This window comes from Genypterus blacodes, unplaced genomic scaffold, assembly GCF_046128005.1.
Source record: "Genypterus blacodes isolate CSIRO-AG114 ecotype Tasmania unplaced genomic scaffold, CSIRO-AGI_Gbla_v1 ptg000156l_1, whole genome shotgun sequence".
Classification (NCBI taxonomy): domain Eukaryota; kingdom Metazoa; phylum Chordata; class Actinopteri; order Ophidiiformes; family Ophidiidae; genus Genypterus; species Genypterus blacodes.
The window spans coordinates 3,097,909-3,108,740 of NW_027466957.1; the positions used below are offsets into that span (position 1 = coordinate 3,097,909).

The following is a 10,832-nucleotide window of genomic DNA, read 5'->3' on the forward strand; positions in this document are numbered from 1 at the left end:
AAGTAGTTGGACAATTGGCAGCTCAGCTGTTTCTGCCAGGTGTGTGTTTTTCCCTCATTATTTTATTAACGAGGAGCAGATAAAAGGTTTAGAGTTCATTTCAAGTGTGGTATTTGCATTCGGAATCTGTTGCTGTCAAATCTCAACATGGGGTCCTAAGAGCTTTCACTATCAGTGAAGCAAGCCATCATTCAGATGAAAAATCAAAACAAACCCATCAGAGCGAAAGCAAAAACATAAGGTGTGGCAAAATCAACTGTTAGGTACATTCTTAAAAAGAAAGATCACACTGGTGAGCTCAGCAACACCAAAAGACCTGGAAGACCACAGAAAATAAATGTGGTGGATGACAGAAGAATTATTTGCCTGGTGAAGAAAAACCCTCAAAAACAGGAAGACCAGATTAGCTGGTTCCCTTCTAGTTATTGATGATGTGACTACAGACAAAAGCATCAGGATGAATTCTAGTGTTTCGGGCAATATTATCTGCTCATATTCAGCCAAATGCTTCATACTGCAAAAGCAACCAAAGAGTTTTTTAAAGTAAGGATCTGTGCTCTCATAGAGAAAGAGGGTTTACACTTGCAAGCATTGCGGTACCTGGTTTTGGACTGGAACTGGAGAGACCAGAAGCTTAGAAGTGGAATGTTATGCAATGGCCAAGTCAATCGCCTGACCTGAATCCAATTGAGCATTCATTTCACTTGCTGAAGACAAAACTGATGGGAGAATGCCCTAAGAACAAGCAGAAACCGAAGACAGTTGTAGTAGAGGCCTGACAGAGCATCACCAGGGACCAAACCCAACATCTGGTGATGTCTATGGGTTCCTGACTGTCCAGGCTGTCATTGACTGAAAGGATTGCAAACAATGTGAGACAATTTGATCTATGATTGCTAGTTTGTCCAATTACTTTTGGTCCCTTAAACAAAGGGTGGCACATATATAAATGGTTGTAATCCCTACACCATTCACCTGATTTGGATGTAAATACCCTCAAATTAAAGCAGAAAGTCTGCACTTAATTGCACAATTGTTTCATTTCAAGTCAATTGTGGTGGCGTACAGAGCGAAAATTGTGAGAATTGTGTCAATGTCCAAATACTTATGGACCCAACTGTATATAATCTATAACATATGTAATATTTGTAAACAAAGACAAAACTGAGGTGGTTGTTTTCAGAGCCAAGGAGATGTAATAATTAATTTTTTCCCCCGAATACATTAGAATGCTTTCATTTTGTCATTACATGATATTGGGTGTAGATTGATCTATGTTTTAAAAAAAGAAAATTCTGTATAAGGCTGATAATGGAAGGAGTCTGAATACTTTCCATCCCTACTGTATATACATTATACACACACACACACACACACACACACACACACACACACACACAATGACACGAAGGTCTATCTTGCCCAAAGTCAAAAGCATGACCATCTAAACCAGGGGTGTCAAACTAATTTCAGTCCGGGGGCCACATTAAGCCAAATTTGAACTCAAGTGGGCTGGATTAGTAAAATCATAGCATAATAACCTATAATTGGATATAAATGGACAATAATAATAATAATGTGCATTGCTATATGGAGAAAAATTAAATAAGGAATAATAATTGCAAACAACAATCAATGTAATGTTCAAAGACTTTTCTAGAGCAAACACGCAGCATTTACTGAAAAGCACTAAGCTCGACATGAACGTAAAAGAGCGATTACGATACATTACATGAAAGAATCATTTATTAAAATATCAGACAATCTATTCATAAACAAAAGTTTCCTTGACGCACAAACATAACATATTCACTTTCCCATCTTTCATTAAACTGCCTTCCTTCTGCATACATTTTTCTCTTTGGGATCATCTATAGGTAGCCTGTTTCTCAACACCACTTGGAATCACCTTCGTTAAACGCTGATCTGACGCTGATGTGGAAACATTGCATTTTAGTGGCGGGATGGCGTCACTTAGTGAGTCGCAAAATCAGCATGCTGCCGCTGACTGTGGCCTTTCTTGTTTGACACTGGACTAAAACTACGACTGGCTTTCACATCTCAGAATTCAGGTTTGGTTGCATTATCTCTGTGGCAGTCAAATCTAGGGACTAGAAAGTAAACAGATAATAAGTTGGACTCTATGCAACGCACTGACACTAAGGGACCACATGCAAAGCACAGCCAGGGTTTGCAAAGGGCTTTCAGAAAGGATACACAGTGTGTGGATACTGACAGGCTTTTGTTTGGGTCACTAAACGGTCCTGTTTCCACATGTTTTGACTATTCAAATCACTGACTGGGATCTTGTGCCCTTGTGTGACAAGCAATACACAGTGAGGACAATGTTACCAGCAGTCAAACTATAAGAAGGAAAAAAGCATGTCAGCGTACTCCCAGAACAGTGGTGTGTGAATATTTTGGGTGATGTTGACTGCTTGGGGGAAAACAAAAACCCCTGATAAAATAGTCCACAAGAAATACACAGACAAGCATCTACAACACTGTGCAAAAAACATACGAGATTCTACAAAAATGTAATGTGTTGCTGTAAAGAAGCAAAGTCTAACCAAATTCAGCAAATTCAATGAAATTACACTAGATATCTCTTATGATTTGTCAGCTTTAATGGCCACAAAGCAAAAATGCATCAAGTGACCATCAGATCAGTCTTAAGGACATGAGATGAAAGGCTGCATAGGAGGTGGGGCATGCCTGGCCACGTGACATGTGCTTAAAATAAACCAATATAGTGAAGAAGTGATTGTTTGTGTTCAAATATACTTAGAGCTCTGGGGCTCTGCCACAACATCGCAGAGGAAGTAGTGGCAGTAATGTTGGGACCTGCTCACGAGCATGCTTAGATTTACCATGAGTCTTGGTCGTTATCAGGGTCATTGGCATTATGACGCATTATGATGTAGTAGGCTGCTTACCTCTGTCTAAGTAATTTGTGTGTGGGCCCACTTAAATATTTTGAAAAATATATTTCAAAGAATGTGAATCCGTTATTTGTCTTTACCACTTCTTGTAGCCAATTCAAAGTCGCTCACCTCTCCATCTTACCTTTCACCCTTAGCACAAGATAGAAGAATATTTTGTATCCACTTTCCACCTTCCATAACCTCAAAAGTGGTTGTAATGCTGCAATAGTTTAAAGCATAATGTCCACCAGTCATCACCTGGATCATTGGGGACAATGATTGGATGACATACTGTACTGTATACTATATTACTGTATGAGTGCACAGGGCCTAATCTTGCCACTTAGCGTTGTGTAGCTGCTTCTGCATTATGCTAATAGTCTTTTAACAACTTGAAATTCTCTACTAGACCTTCCTAATGATATGTCAACATCACAAATAATACATGTAGAATTTCAGAATGTTTACCTGATAATATTTGCTCTGTAAATAAACTTACCCCCCCATTTTATTCATCTTGAGAAAGAACTATGCTTCTTTGCAGCTGATGTTCAGGGTGAGTATATAGATAATAATGTATGTGTTTATAATTTGTTCATCGTCGCTGTCAGTCTAAGGGACAGTTTATTGATTGTTGTTTAAGCTAAATGGACGAGGAAGTCGATTCAAAGGAGATAAATAGGAATAAACCCCATATGGCAAAATCCAGGTTAGGAATTCAACTGCACAAAACAAACATGCCTGTATAAACAATGAAGCAATGTGTTCGAGACTTAACACTGCAAACAGTGTAGTACACATGAAAAACATGCGAGAAAGCATGCAGATGGAGTAACATTCTTTAACCAATCGGAGACAAGATACCAAGGACCATAGCCAATCACAGTGAACCGTCAACTCAGCAAGTTTGAGAGAGGGGAAGAGGAGAGAAAGATAAAGAAAGGAGAGAGAGACACACACACACAATCAGTCACTGCCCTGTGAGTGTGTGCCGAAAAGCAATGTAGAGTTTGGATTACCAGTACCTAACCAGCTCTCCCAGTGTATTTTACCTAGCATCTGGAAAACTTTTCCTTGGTCTTTGCTACCTGTGCTTCTCAGCTACAGCTCGTTTGGACTGCAGCCTTGATACTCACTCAAACTGAATGTGTTGATATACTGAGGATTGGTAAATCAGACAATAAGAAGGAAAGCAAGTATGCAGACACACGGCAGATGCTCCATTTCCAATGTTTTGTGATTTTGTCCAAGTATTTTATCTACCTTTGTTGAACACACTTATTGTAAGTCGCTTTGGATAAAAGTGTCTGCTTAATGATTGTAATGTAATGTAAAGAAAACATTACCTGGTAGAGAAAACTTTACCTGGACAAAAGGGGTTAACTTCCTCGACCGTTCTGAACAATCACAAAAAAGTTTGCAAGCGTGTGGCAAGTGTTGGTCCTCTGCTTAAATGTTAGCAGATGAACACAAATCTCACTCCCTGAATCGGGACAAATGACTTCAGGTGTGAATACAGCCTGGACGACTAGTGTGCAGGGATTATATGAGAGAAGGAGAAAAATCAGCACTATCACTGACCAAAACCACATAATCCCAACGGGACAAATCCACAGACTAAGAATTTAATCCCATTCATATCCCGCACTTGCAGATTAAAAGAAAATACACAACAGAGGGATGAAAATCTGTATTAAAAACACAACAAAATAACAGATGTGGGTTCTCTTGTGGTGACACTCATCCTACTGAAAAGCTCTGGTGTGTACCAACTTGGGAACAAACATCTTGCGGACACACATTACTGCTATGCCGGCTTTCAACGAGGTTGGTCATATGCCACTCGTGTCATCCAAGAGGCATCAGCACAACGTTTCAAAAATGCCCACAGATAATGCCACTGCTGTCCGTCACAGCCACTGGGCAGAGTGGTAAATGCATTCTGGGTGTCAGGATACTGTGGGCCACTGCCAAGTAGCCCTACTATACATGAAGAGGAAAAAAAGTGGCACGGCCTGATAGTGGATTCTTTTGGATGGACATGCAATTTGAAAGTTGAACTGAAAAATATAAAAACACTATAAATCCTGTTCACAGTGCATAGACTTTGTTCTGTAATGGACTAAGAGGAGAAAAAGCAATAGCCCCAAATGCTGGGCCAAAGAATTCACCTAGGAATTTGATACATTTTAGCAAACACTTAACAATGAAGCAAAGAGGCAATAGTGATGCAGCAGATACAGTTTGGTCCATAAATATTTGGCCATCGACACAATTTTCACCATTTTGGCTCTGTAAACCACCACAGTGGACTTCAAATGAAACAATCAGGTGAACGGTGTAGGAATTACAACCATTTCTTTATGTTCCTCCCCATTTTCAAGGGACCAAAAGTAATTGGACAATTGGCTGCTCAGCTGTTCCATGGCCAGGTGTGTGTTTTTCCCTCATTTTTTTCATTCACTAGGAGCAGATAAATGTCTAGAGTTCATTTCAAGTGTGGTATTTGCGTTTGGAATCTGTTGCTGTCAACTTTCAACATGAGGTCCAAAGAGCTGTCACTATCAGTGAAGCAAGCCATGATTCAGATGAAAAATCAAAACAAACAGTTGTGGCAAAATCAACTGTTGGGTACATTCTTAAAAAGAAAGAACACACTGCTGAGCTCAGCAACACCAAATGACCTAGAAGACCACAGAGAAAAGTGTGGTGGATGACAGAAGAATTATTTGCCTGGTGAAGAAAAAAACCTCAAAAACAGGAAGACCAGATTAGCTGGTTCCCTTCTATTTATTGATGATGTGACTACAGACAAAAGCATCAGGATGAATTCTAAAGTGTTTCGGGCAATATTATCTGCTCATATTCAGCCAAATGCTTCAGAACTCATTGGACGGTGCTTCACAGTGCAGATGGACAATGACCTGAGGCATACTGCGAAAGCAACCAAAGAGTTTTTTAAGGCAAAGAAGTGGAATGTTATGCAATGGCCAAGTCAATCACCTGACCTGAATCCAATTGAGCATTCATTTCACTTGGTGAAGACAAAACTGAAAGGAAAATGCCCAAGGAACAAGCAGAAACTGAAGACAGTTGCAATAGAGGCCCGACAGAGCATCACCAGGGACCAAACCCAACGTCTGCTGATGTCTATGGGTTCCAGACTGTCCGGGCTGTCATTGACTGAAAGGATTTGCAACCAATTATTAAAAGTGACATTTTGATCTATGATTGTTAGTTTGTCCAATTACTTTTGGTCCCATGAAAATAGGGAGGCACATATAGAAATGGGTTAACTGATTAGGATGTAAATACCCTCAAATTAAAGCTGAAAGTCTGTACTTAAAGCACATCTTGATTGTTTCATTTCAAGTCCATTGTGGTGGTCTACAGAGTCAGAGTTGTGAAAATTGTGTGAATGTCCAAATATTTATGGACCTAACAGTATATGGCAACACAACACACCAACTTCCATCATGGATGTGGTGTGGGGAGTATCAACCCATGAAACATCAATAGGACCGCCTAGAGGTTAGAAAGTGCTTTGGGTCAGTGCCTGTCCATTGAACGGAATGGCCCATTTCAAAATTGGAACAAGGACATTTATAGTGAAACGTATATCATGCCAAATTAAGAACCTATCTTCTTTTAAATAAGGTCTCACAAACAACTTAAAGGACAAGATGTCCTTCAGGATATAAACATGACAAGAATACGACCCATAAAAGACATGGAACAAATAGTAGAGTGGAATAAACAAATAAAAAGAACTTTCTGTTTAATTGATTTTCAAAAAGAAAATACACACTTAAACTTGAGCAATATGACCGATATGTTTTGATGTCAACCTATTCCTAAAAAAAAATACTATTTTCATGAGGAAGTGTGTGTGTGTGTGTGTGTGTGTCTCATTTGCGGTGCGAAAGTGTCCGTGGAGCACACAGCAACTTTTCACGGGACTTTCCGGCTGCTAGCAGGCTACGAACAGAGAAGGTAAAGGAGCTCCATAAGAGTGACCTGAAGAGGATACACTCCAGCACACAGCAGACACACTTTGTCATCTCACCAACAGCAGAACAGACTGAAAATGTGTGTGAATTACAGATGATATGGGAACTACAGGGAATTCCTAGAATTACAAGGAATGTTAAGAGAAATGTCACAGTGATATGTGGACAAAATGTGAAATATGAAAGGTATAGTATAAGTCAAATATTAAAATAAGTAATAATTGTTTTCTATGAGATTAATATGCTGTGACTTTATTAGTGTGAGCTTGACAAACTGAAAATGTATACAGAAAAAAACAAGCTCATGCTGCTGAATTGAAGTGCTTTTTGATACAAAATATTAGTGCGTTCAAAATGTCAAACAAAAGACCGCTTATAATATAAGTTTGGGTGGAGAACCAGCCATGGGTTAGAGTGAGTAAATGTTACTAATAATGTAAAACATGAGAAGCTCTCGGACATTTTTATGTTGTCAAATTAGCTCTCAGAGGAAAAAGGGTTGGAGACCCCCTGGTCTAGATGCACAACACCCCTTCCCACCATGTTGTCCTGTATCTAAGCTACACATCTACTTCACTTCACAAGCACATTTTATTCGCTATAAATAGTACTTCACACAAATGTATGCGGTGTGTTTTTACAGATCGGCGAAATCAAAGAAAATTGCCTTGCCAAGCCAGAATCCATCCGATGCTCGGCAGCTGTCTCCCTCCGCCTGAGAATAAGCGGCGATGAAAAAGGCTTTGAACGCCATCTTGTTCATTGCAGCTGCTTGGGCCCTGAATACAGGAACCCATTCATTCGATGAGGCGGAGGGAGGGGGCAAACTGGCAGGATGAATTCATCTTTGTGGCCAGGCAAAAACAAATAGCTCTTTAGAGGAATAATGAACAATCTGAAATTGTCAAGAAATCGCCAATCATCTCTAATGAATCATTTGGTTGCGTTGTCTTAACAGTCGCTAATCTCGAAGTTCGTCCAAAGCGGCAGACTGCTGGTTTCTTGCCTCGGTGCTGGGTGAGCCGCTTTGCTTGGCTTCCTGCGACAGCACGCCTGACACGCTGCATAATCACCATTACAAAGATCTATCATTAACTATCACCTCCGGTTCTCCGCTCTCCTTCTAAGACTTTGTGCCGGCATGTGGGATCGTATCTGATGCTTCTCGGAGGCCGTTTTACAGGGTTAGATCCTGACTTTCCAACACAGCAGCGCGGCCCGATGGGGCATGGTCACTCTAGCAGCTAACAACTCGCCCTGCGTTGGACCCGTGATCCAGATAAACAGATTGTGAAAATCCAATCAAACATCTCGTCTTCACATTATTACGAGCGGAGGTTCAATTTAAAGCTATTAGTACGGGCCGAACAGTGTTGCATTATGACGCCGATGTAACACACAACCAAGCTAGGCGTTCCCACTGTAAAATGCATAGTGGTGCCTTTAGTACATTTTCGTCAGATCCGACAGGTAGATTGCTACTCGACAGTAACTGCACATTTTTAATGTCTCCGACAGCGTTGGACATTCTAGGGAACGTCCATGCTAACCAGTTAGCCACTTCCAGCACTATCGTAGGATGACCAACTGCCACATGTAAACGAACGTTAACATAACGTTCTAGATGTTATTTACTGTACGTGAATAACATGTGATGTACAATTTCGCGACACCGAAGTAAATATACATAGATCGTTGTCGCTTGACAAGTGTTTAAAGCTGCAAAAATCTGCTTAACTGTGAGAATTGGAGCAACCCAAACAGAAACGCCTCAGTGCCAAAGTTCTAAAGTACGAGCCACTCATCTTTTCTATAATACAAGACGAATGTCGACTTATTATAATGGCTTCCATATTCGGGATACACACACCCAGATCGGACATAGCATAGCAGGCAGCAAACGTAGGCTGTGGCCAGTGTTGGCTACTTGTATGGATTGGCTACGGAATAGTGGGGGTGGCGGTGATTCTGTTGGTGAAGTAGCCATTTTTAGACTCCCTTCGATGTCAGTTGTATGATGCTGCCTCAGTATACATGTGTGGAAAGAAATAGAAACTCTTGGCGTTTGGTTAAGGTTATGCAAGTGTAAGGAGTTGCAATTAGTAATGACCAGAGCCGAGCGCGGCTGTGGTTTGTGAACAATTCACATGAGCTGCGATAGCAAATCTGTGACCAATTACCTTACCAAGTAGTCACTAACCTAAAGAGGAAAGCTGTGGAAAAATGCGGGCCGACGTACAGAGTTGCGATGTAAACGCAACTGAGATCAACTTAATAGCGCCACAGCCCTAACGTGAGGTCATGTTAACGCAGAGGGAGAGGAAATAAACACAAACAGTGGAGGGCCGCTCAACCAAAGATACTTTAGTTCATGAAAGACGATGAAAAACGAACCCGGACGTTGAAGAGGGGTGCTGGCTAACAAACGGAGTTGTCACAATCTAACGTTAACACAAGCCGCCAACAAACCTCACAGTTAACCACACACATATTTCAATATAGTTTTGCTATTTCATTGTTTCTTTAGTTAATTGCCACACGTATTAACCTCACTCCAAGTTACTAAATCAGTGACCCCCACCCACACTTTGGCAGCAGCTTGCTACCAGCAGGCTAGGAGCAGCTAGCTCTAACGGATAAGCCAGCCACTCTACCCAATTTAACCCTTTTCGTTCATCTTTCCTGTTCGGCAGTTTAGCGCCCTGCAGTCAAGTGCATTTTCTTGAGGCATAAACACGCATTTGAGTCAAAATCCTTACCCGCTTTCAGTCGTGGGTATCCGTTGTTTATATCACATTGACTGGAAACAGCGAAAGCTGGTCTCTCTCCGCTCTCTCTCTCTCTCGCTCTCTCTCTCCGCCCAGGCTCACAGATTTAGCTAAGTTAAGCTACCGAGGAGCGGCACTCCCCGAACCCAATTTTTGACCCGCCGAAGGGGAGACACACACCGGCACAGAGGCGCAGAGACGAGGCGGTGTTCACCCAGATAGACGTGCCACAGTCCCGTTTAAGCGTTCTTCCAAATCAAAGCAAGATCCGACTCAAAGCAAAAAAATCCCGTCTTGTCTTCCCACCGTCGTCGTCCCCCTTTTCTTCCTTCACGCCAGGATCTCACTCGCTTCTTCCTCCGGCCATCAAACAGCAGAGATGGGCGCGGTAACCCTGCTCTCAGGTCTGGGAAACCCCACGTTACGGTAGCGTCACAACGCACGGCGAAGGGTCAGCGACCACTAAAGAGATCATTAGACCAGGAAATACTGCCATCTTTGGTAACACAAACTCTCCTAAATCATATTTACATACAGGAACAGCAGTTTGAGCTATATATATAAATTGTTCTACAAATATTATCCAAAGAAAATCTCATCAAAAATCTTGACTTGAGATCTGCTGCCTGTAGCAAACCTTGTTGTCAGTGGATCTGAAAGTATAGTCTCAGCTTGCACTAAAATCATTTCAAATGCAAAAATTTCAAACCTCACAATGCAACCATTCACATCTGCCTGTTCCTATTGTTCATGTTAAATCTTTATTCACATATTAAATTCAGAGAGTGTGATACTGAAAATTAACAAAGATAACTTTACCACTAAGTGAAATAGCTTGAATCACTGAAATGGCTATTTCAAGGTTAAATTAAATGGCTTTTTGAAGAAGTAGTGGTACATTTTATTAATTTTTTTTCAATCTATGTTTATTTTTATGGTTCACATACTTGTTTTCTGCCCACAAAGATTGTGAGATTGAAAGATGGGTAGAAGTACGAGGTCTTACAAAAGATGAGGCAGTTCTTCTGATACGTATTTGATTTCCTGGACATAAATATGTTTGTGAACACCAAGAGGTCGTTACTTTCTGGTTCAGTTCAACAACGCTATTTCATGTAAATGTCACTGTC

General features: G+C 40.9%; 1 protein-coding gene across 2 annotated transcripts in view; it reads right to left on the reverse strand.

Annotated features, from left to right (window-relative positions):
• LOC143012999 (guanine nucleotide-binding protein G(I)/G(S)/G(T) subunit beta-1-like) overlaps positions 1-10,120 on the reverse strand; it is a 33,674-nt gene extending 23,554 nt beyond the window's left edge. For both annotated transcript variants that reach the window (XM_076166394.1, XM_076166396.1), the window contains exon 1: positions 9,694-10,120. The gene's annotated coding sequence lies outside the window, so the exon portion shown is untranslated. The remainder of the gene's footprint in view (positions 1-9,693) is intronic.
• Positions 10,121-10,832: the final 712 nt, after the last annotated feature.